This window comes from Triticum urartu, chromosome 5A (genome assembly GCF_056163025.1).
Source record: "Triticum urartu cultivar PI428250 chromosome 5A, HENAU_Tu73, whole genome shotgun sequence".
Lineage (NCBI taxonomy): Eukaryota > Viridiplantae > Streptophyta > Magnoliopsida > Poales > Poaceae > Triticum > Triticum urartu.
Window position 1 is genome coordinate 184710004 of NC_141877.1, and position 8966 is coordinate 184718969.

An 8966-nucleotide genomic window follows, 5' to 3' on the forward strand; every position below is an offset into this window, starting at 1 on the left:
TGCAGGTTTCGCTGCCGCCGACGCCAGTAGAGGCCCTGGCGTGCGCGCAGTTGCTCCTCGATTTTCCTCCCACTACGGGGAAACTCGACGAATGGAGAGCCACTATCCGAAGCCTTGTTGCGGTGTCCAACAAAGACGACCCAAGTCCGGTGAGGCCCCCGGGTCGACGCTCCGATGGAGTCCCGCGGACCAGTGGCGGAAAAACTGGCGGCGCCGCGACCACGGTGCATTCACCTCTTCCCCATCCGGTACCGCGGGTGCTGGCTCGTCGCGACGTCGCGGGCGACGCCATCTCCATAGCATCGTCTGACCCGCGGACCCACTGTGACCAGCGCCAAGTTCTACGGGAACGAGCCCATGAAGACGCTCGAACCACTATCGAGCGCCGGCGCAGAGTGCGCCACCAGTCAGACAGGTGAGCAGGGCCTGCTGTGAACCACCCGGCCCCGGAGAGCCCTGGAGGCCTACCTTACGAGATAGGCTGTCCGGCTTTTACCCGTGAGCTGCGGCAGTTCCAGTGGCCCACTCACCGCACCTTCAAACCTCACGTTGGCGAAAAGTACAGCGGCAAGACTCACCCGTCTGAGTTCCTCAGCATCTACACCATCGCGATGCAAGCCACCGGAGCCTGCGATGATAAGGTGCTTGCGAATTACTTTCCATTGGCTCTTAAACCTAACGCCATGTCGTGGTTGATGCACTTGCCGGTAGACTCTATTTCCTCCTGGTCAGATTTGTGCCATGAGTTTGTGGGCGCCTTTACTGGGGGTCACCAAGCCCACGGCCAAGCAAGCGACTTGCATGTCATTCCCCAGAAGGGAGGTGAGAGTCTGCGCAAGTATATACAGAGGTTCAACCGGGTACGGTACAATATCCCTGATGTTCACCCTGCCGCCATCATCAGCGCGTTCCATCAGAACATGCATAACCGCAAGATGCGCGAAGAACTGGCGATGAACAAGGTGAAAGATGTGGAAGAACTCTATGTTCTTGCTGACAAATGTGCCCGGGCTGAAGAGGGAAGGAAGTACCCCGGCGAAGATGCCGGCGTGGAAACCGACTCCTCAGATGAGGATACTGCCGCCCCGGCGAAGAAAGGCCGGCGCCACAACAGGAAGTGGAATGGTAAAGTTGTGCTTGCCATCGAGGGATCTGGCGACTCCGGCTCCGCTAAGAAAACCAAGGCAGATGACCCCGGCAAGGAAATTGCCGGATGTGTCGCCTGCCGGGCCTTGGCGGCTGCCGAGAAGCCAGGAAACTCTGACAAGCAATACTGCAAGATCCATTGCGCCAAAGGCCATGATCTCCAGAACTGCCGATAGGTTGAGCTCCTTGCTGAGAAGCAGAGGGCTGAATATGAGAGGCGGGACAAGGAGAAAGGCCAGGACGGTGCTGAGGGGTCCGGCAAGAAGCATGACGGCCAGGCGAGCCGTCGCGGCAAAGATAAACAGCGGGAGAGGCCCGCCCGGGGCCGTGACAAAAGCCAGAAGACGATGATCACGAAGAGGATGATGAGTCTGGTGACCAAGGATTTCAGAAAGCTACAGAGGCCATGTGCGTCGATGGCGGCGCCTCGCTGCATACCTCTCACCGCCAGCTTAAACAGTGGGCGCGTGAGATTACAGCGGCGGAACCGTCGTTTGATGCCCAAAGGCCGCTGAAGTGGTCCAGCACACCTATCATTTTTGACACTGGGGATCACCCTGATCGCACTACTGCAGTCGGGTGCTTGCCATTGTTGGTTTCACCAACAATACGCAACCTCAAGGTGACAAAGATGCTAGTCGATGGCGGGGCCAGTCTGAACTTAATCTCGCCTGCCGTGATCGAGAAATTGCAGATTCCTGATGAAGACCTCGAAGAGACGGGCACGTTTCAGGGGGTCAACCCGGGAAGAAGTCAACCTAAGGGAAAGGTCACGTTGCCCGTGACTTTTGGGAGCGATCTGAACTACAGGACAGAAAGGGTTGTGTTCGACGGTGCCAAGATCCCCTTGCCTTACAACGGGATCCTTGGCCGCCCAGCGCTGGCCAAGTCCATGGCGGCGTCACATTACGCCTACAACACCCTGAAGATGCCGGGGCCTGTGACGATCATCACCATCCCCTCGGACAAGAAGGATGCGCTAATTTGCGCTGACCAACTCTATCAACAAGCAGTTGCAGCAGCCGCCACTGCCAAGGTGCTTGCTCCTGCCGCTGGAGCCCCAGGAAGGCAAAAGAAGAAGACCGGTGAGACCTCAGGCACCCACTCCGGCAAGCGCACCTCCTCGGAGTGTGGCGCTCCCGTCGAGAACGTGCTAGAGAGCTCCGCCGACAGAAATAAGAAGTCCAGGGCCACACCGCCGGGAACGAAGAAGGTTTCTGTCAAGGAGGACGTGCCAGAGAGCTCCGCCAACAAAAACAAGAAGTCCAGGGCCACACCGCCGGGAACCAAGAAGGTTTCTGTCAAGGAGGACAGCACGGGAGGAGCTTTTACCGTAAGCTCCACCCTTGACGACAAATAGGAAGACGCGCTCGTCACCTTCCTGTGGGCGAATGTCGATGTGTTTGCCTGGCAAGCATCCGACATCCCCGGCGTTCCCAGGAAGGTGATTGAGCACCACCTTGCTGTCTGTCCTCATGCGCGGCCCGTCAAGTAGAAGGTCAGAAAGCAAGCTTTGGAACGACAAGAGTTCATCACAGGGCAGATTCGAAAACTGGAAGCAGTGGGTTTGGTAAGAGGAGTGATCCATCCAACGTGGTTGTCCAATCCGGTGGCAGTGCGCAAGGAAAATGGGAAGTGGAGGTTGTGTATTGATTACACAGATATCAATAAGGCTTGTCCCAAAGACCCCTTCCCGTTGTCGCGCATCGACTAGATTGTTGACTCCACAGCTGGGTGTGATATGTTGTCATTCCTCGATGCCTACTCCGGCTACCACCGGATCTTCATGGCAAGGGAAGATGAAGAGAAAACGACATTCATCACCCCATGTGGTACGTATTGCTTTATAAGGATGCCTTTCGGGTTGAAGAGTGCTGGTGCAACGTTTGCAAGGGCGGTCCAGATTGGTTTTGAACCCCAGCTCCATAGAAATATGGAAGCCTATATGGATGATATAGTGGTCAAAACCAAGAACAGGGCAACCCTCATATCAGATTTACAAGAAACATTTGCAAACCTACGCAAGATCAATCTCAAGCTGAACCCTGAGAAGTGCGTCTTCGGCGTCCCGTCTGGGAAGCTTCTCGGGTTTTTTGTGTCACAGCGTGGGATAGAGGCCAATCCGGACAAGATCAAAGCTATAGAGCGGATTGAAGCACCCAAGCGAGTCAAGGATGTGCGTCGTCTTGCCGGTTGCGTTGCCGCCATGAGCAGGTTCATCTCCAAGTCCGCCGAGCGGACCCTTCCCTTTTTCAAGATTTTGAAAAAGGCGGGCCCGATGGAGTGGACACCAGAAGCCGAAGCAGCATTGCAAGATTTGCAGAGGTACCTCTCCTCCGCGCCAATACTAGTTGCTCCTAGGCCACATGAACCGTTGCTGCTGTACCTGGCGGCAACGAACCAGGTGGTCAGCGCCGCACTAGTGGCGCAGAGAGAAATTGATGATAAGGTAATAGTAGCGACGGAGCCCGATGCCGAGACAACGCAACGGTTGCAGTGCCGCCAAGGAAGAAGATGATGCAGCACCCGGTCTACTTTGTTAGCTCCCTTCTCCAGGGGCTAGATCAAGGTACTCCGGTGTGCAGAAACTGCTCTTTGGCCTTCTTATGGCCTCGAGGAAGCTGCGTCACTACTTCCAGGTGCACGAAATCACTGTCGTCACTCGCCTCCCTCTACAATGGATATTGCACAATCCAGACGCAACAGGAAGGATCGTAGAGTGGGCACTGGAACTGTCCAGCTTTGGCCTCAAGTTTGAGAGTACCTTGACGATTCAAAGCCGAGTCCTGGCGGAGTTCGTTGCAGAATGGACCGCGACGCCTGACGAAGAAGCCCAAGAGACTGCTCTCCCCGGCAAGGAGGCAAGTTGCGACTGGATCATGTACTTTGACGGAGCTTTCTCCTTACAGGGCGTCGGGGCAGGCGTACTGCTTGTCGCGCCCACCGGAGAGCACCTCAAGTACGTGATCCAGATGCACTTCCCCACGGAGGTGTCAACAAACAATACGGCTGAGTACGAAGGGCTGCTTGCCGATCTTAGGATCGCGGCGGACCTTGGAATCAAGAAACTCGTCGTCAGAGGCGACTCGCAACTTGTCGTTAAGCAAGTCAACAAGGATTACCAGAGCCCGTTGATGAAGGCCTACGTCGATGAAGTGAGAAAGCTGGAAGAGCGTTTTGACGGTATACAGGCAGAATACGTTCCCCGAGCGGAGAATGATATCGCCGATTACCTGTCAAAACGCGCTGCCCTCAAGCTACCTGTGGAACCAGGTACCTTTGTGCTTCAGCTAACTCAGCCATTCGTTGATCCATCAACAGATCAAAACAAGAGGAGGAAATCAGGGCCCGGCAAGTACTGTCCCGCCGAGCTCCCCAGAGTCGCCGGTAAGGATGTTGCGGAGATACTGAGCCCGCCATGGGACGGCTAGCTCCGGCGGAGCATCAAGCTCTTGCCGTCGAGACAGCCGCTCTTGTAGTGGAGGAAACGCCTTTAGTCCTCGCCGTCGAGCCCCAGGCTACATCTTGGGCACAGCATACCGTCCGATTCCTCCAAATAAAGGAACTTCCTGAGGAGCAGGAAGAAGCGGAAAAAGTAGCCCGTTGCTCTACTATGTACTAGTTCGTCGATGACGTCCAGTACAGAAAGAGGTCGAACGGCGTGAAATTGAAGTGTATCCCTCGAGTGGAAGGACTGGGGCTGTTGGCGGAGATACATGGAGGCATATGTGGAACCCCCTTAAGCAACGCATTGATGTGTTGTCGTATGTCCATATAAGCGTTGCTAAGGTCTACACCAACGGATTTATATGCGTTGTCGTTGGTGGCGTTGCAAAGGTCTACAACAACATATATAAATGCGTTGGTAAGCAGCATGAATATGTGTTGTAAGGCGGCAACGTATAGAGCTAGAGCTTAACAACACTCTGTATGCATTGGTGGCTGCCCAGAAAAAGATCCTTATAATTCCTAGAAGCATAGCTTGGACAATTAATTTATTTTGCATATAAAAATTCTAAATTATTATGTTAATGTTGATAGTGCATAGGAGACACAAATATACTAATTAGAAAGGTCACATGTATTAAATCAACTCGGTTGCTTTACAAAGAGCATGATACAAAGATTACAGTATGTGAAACTATCTAGTAGTAGTCTGATTCTCAACCTTGCAATCAACATGCCAGCCATCTAAAACATAATGTTTGAAACATTGACTTGAATGACATTCTAATAACCTAATCTAAAACTATCGAGTAGTAGCCACCTTCGTGATTTTGCAACCAACTTCCGAGCCATGCATCATTGATTTATATTGGCAATCTACAACAACAAAGAAATGGGGAAAATGAGGTGCCAAAAAATAAAATCAAGGTAATAGGGCAGTAAAATTCAAACAAAGAGCAACATATGAAGCTTGAAGGCTATGTGATAGTTCATCTTGCTATATGTACAATAGGTTTGTTTTAGTGGTTGTATCGACCAAGAATCAATTACCAAGTTCAACACCCTCAATTTTTGTTTTGTATTCTAGGTCGGTGTACTTTGGAGTGTAGAAAGAGAAACATTCTTGTTTAGATTTCCCAAGCTAAGCAGGAACTACAATGAGCATTCATATTGCAAAATGAATGATCAATAATAAATTGTTGCTCAACCATGCATGTTGATTTCCAAATAGTAGAGAAATGAGCATACCTTATCTTTAGATGGATGTTAGTTTGATTCTCGCATCTCCGTATCAAAGAGAAAGTTTCACTTCAGATACAATATGTTGCTTCACTAAAGACGTTAGTTCAAAGTTTTACTTCTCTGAACACCCAAGTCAAAGCAAGCACCAGAACAGAATAATCATTCCATCATCCAACATACGTCATCACCTGTGAAGGGCTTTGATCTATCATAATTTGAACACTTCTTTACAGTCCCAGCCATAGCACTCAACTCTATAGACAGAGAAAAGAGAGCCTTATGAATAGACCATTCATATGTTAATTAGTTAATAAACACCTTACAAACAATGTAATGAAGGAGGTAAAGGCCCAGAAAATATGTCCGCCAACAAATAGAGCATGCTTCATTGCAAATACAGATCTGAAGTTACCAAAACAGTGCATATATAAATGCAGAGATTTAAAAATGTCCAGAAATACTTGAAGTTGATAGAAAATAATTCGCACAAAGCTAAATCAGGTGGCTGTATTAAATGTTAACAAGTGTGTTTTCTAGTGATTTTCATTTAAATATATATATATATATATATATGATTGACAATAATAGTAATCTGAGTGAATACAAAATCTTTTTCAACATGATTTTTTGAATTACACTGCAGATGATGTCACTTAAATCACCTACAGCTTTACAATCCAACATTATTCATGTTGTACCTGCTTCTACAGAAGTAGCCCGCTATATATGCCCTGAACTTTCTCCCAAATAGGGATGCAGGGCGGTGCCCGATCTGCCCCACTTCCAGTTCAAAATGAGAAAATTATGTTTTAGCTTGATCAGAGTGCGTTAGAGTATTTTGCACTAGCTGGGCACTTTTCTGGGACTTCACGGCACGCCGCTCTGCACCCCTACTCCCAAAGATGAATATGTAGGAAATTTTTGTCCTGTAAAGAATGATGGATTCATTTCACAAGCACTCGCTAGCACATTTAAGTAGATTGAACAAAAACACTGACTGGCAATCTTTAAAAGTCCTAACAACAATATAAATTTGTAATGATATACCTTAAGTTTAAGGTTGACTCACATGAGTTGTGACGCCAGGTTCAAAGACTCTGAAGATCAACGCGTCATGGAAGACGGTGCGCAGCAAACACACTGTTGTGAAGACCAATGCTGCGGCGCTACACCAAGTGCTCCAGCGTTAGGCTGCTAGCAGCAGCTGCTACTACACTCTAGGATGACAGCCACAATCAAATCTGAACTGAAGTTACTATATCCAGCCGGTGAAAGTGCTGAACATGCATATACATAGGTCATGAACTGATCGATTCATCGATCAAAATAAGCCAGCCATGATCGTACATGCGCTATTGCCTGTTGGCTTTGGGATTATCTAATTTCATCCTAGTTCATTAACATATGGGATAATGAGTAATTAGCTGCGGCCAGCCGGTCATTAGCGTGTACATACACAACGGCGCAAGCCAACAACCACAACAGTGGATCAGGAATACTATAATACTTAAAGGAAATTGCTAGATGATTGGTATTTTTTTCTACAAGGTAGACACCTTAATCTTCACACAAAGTCGGTCATCAACAGAACATATTAAAATGAAAATGCCCAAACAGCATACTTATTTTCCAGTCGCAGACCTTATCTTCTGTTGTCACCTTCCAAGGAAGGTATAAGATGAAATCCAGCATCTAACCAATGCAAGTAGAATCTCTGTTCCAAAGGATTGGGAATATACAGGGTTCATCAACCAGCCACATATCACAAAGTAGTACCACATACCTACGAAAACACCCAAAATTGAAAGTCTCCATTTTAATAGCCAGCATGAGTGTTTGCCTGTCTCGCAAATACCAACAACCTAGGCTGATCGGGTGAACTGGCAGCAAGCAAAGAGAGAGGCGAGAGAATACAAAATTACCATGGCGTTGAGGTTGGAGAAGTCCTTGGCGAGGATGTGGTACTGGCAGAATCGGTGGACAAGCACGAACAAGCTGACGGCGGCTACGAGGATGGAGATGAAGGAGCTGTAGGTGGTCTTGCCTCCGATGAAGACTCTCCTGCTCTAGAAGGTTCCGCACCATCTAGTCCAGCAAGTCGTCACCTCACCGGGCGGTCGACATTGTCACTCTCCGTCGATGCCGCAGGGTTGGCGTTTGGGGGCGTATCCTGGATTGGTCTGGGTGGGAGTGGAGGGAGGTGCTGGAGAGATGGGGAAGTCCTCGACATCGAGATCACGGGGCGTAGCTGAGGCGGCGAGGACTGAGACGAACAGGAGGAATCTGGATCAGGGATCACACGATAGAATGAAGGTAGGTGGGGGCAACTTGTGCGGTGTGCCTACCTATCAGGAGGAAGTGGGTTGTTTCCTTTATTTTTATTTTGGAAAATGATATTTCCTTAATTGTCGTAGGGAGTGATTAATAGTCATGGGAAGTGGTAGCGGCAATCCCAGCAACACATGGCTATTTCATTGGAAGGTATGGGTAGTTATAGAGTGGTTCGTGGTGTAGTGACGGATCCCACATCGGGTCAAGGGCCCTTGCCGGCAAAGCGTTTCGGCAAGGCTTCTTCTGGCCCACCGCCCTCTAGGATGCGACGACACTAGTCACCAGGTGTGAAGCATGTCAGTTCCATTCAAAGAAGCTTCATCCACCAGCTCAAGCCCTTCAAACCATTCCTCTCTCCTGGCCCTTCTCGGTCTGGGGGCTCGACATACTGGGCCCTTTCCCTCGCGCTGCCGGGGGCTTTGAGTACTTGTACGTCACAATCGACAAGTTCACAAAGTGGACAGAGGTGGAAGAAGTGAGGAAGGTCACAGCTCAGTCAGCCGTCAAATTCTTCAAGGGACTAGTGTGCAGTTTTGGTGTACCCAACAGGGCCATCACCGACAATGGTACACAGTTCACAAGCCGCACCTTCATGCAATATACCCAAGACCTCGGCAGCAAAGTATGTTTCGCTTCCGTTGCTCACCCACGAAGCAATGGTCAAGCTGAGAGGGAAAATGCTGAAGTACTGCGGGGATTAAGGACAAAGACTTTTGACCGGCTGCACAAGAGTGGAAGGCGCTGGATTGATGAATTACCGGCAGTTCTTTGGTCAATCAGAACGACAACAAATTGAGCCA

At 49.6% G+C, this 8966-nt stretch overlaps 1 long non-coding RNA gene across 1 annotated transcript; it reads right to left on the minus strand.

Annotated features, from left to right (window-relative positions):
- Positions 1-5209: 5209 nt before the first annotated feature.
- On the minus strand, positions 5210-8133 carry LOC125555849 (uncharacterized). Its single transcript, XR_007304908.2, has 3 exons — positions 6905-8133; positions 5842-6089; positions 5210-5469 (listed from the first exon to the last, which is right to left on the minus strand). It is a non-coding gene; the product is annotated as an uncharacterized LOC125555849 (long non-coding RNA).
- Between the last annotated feature and the right edge of the window lie 833 nt (positions 8134-8966).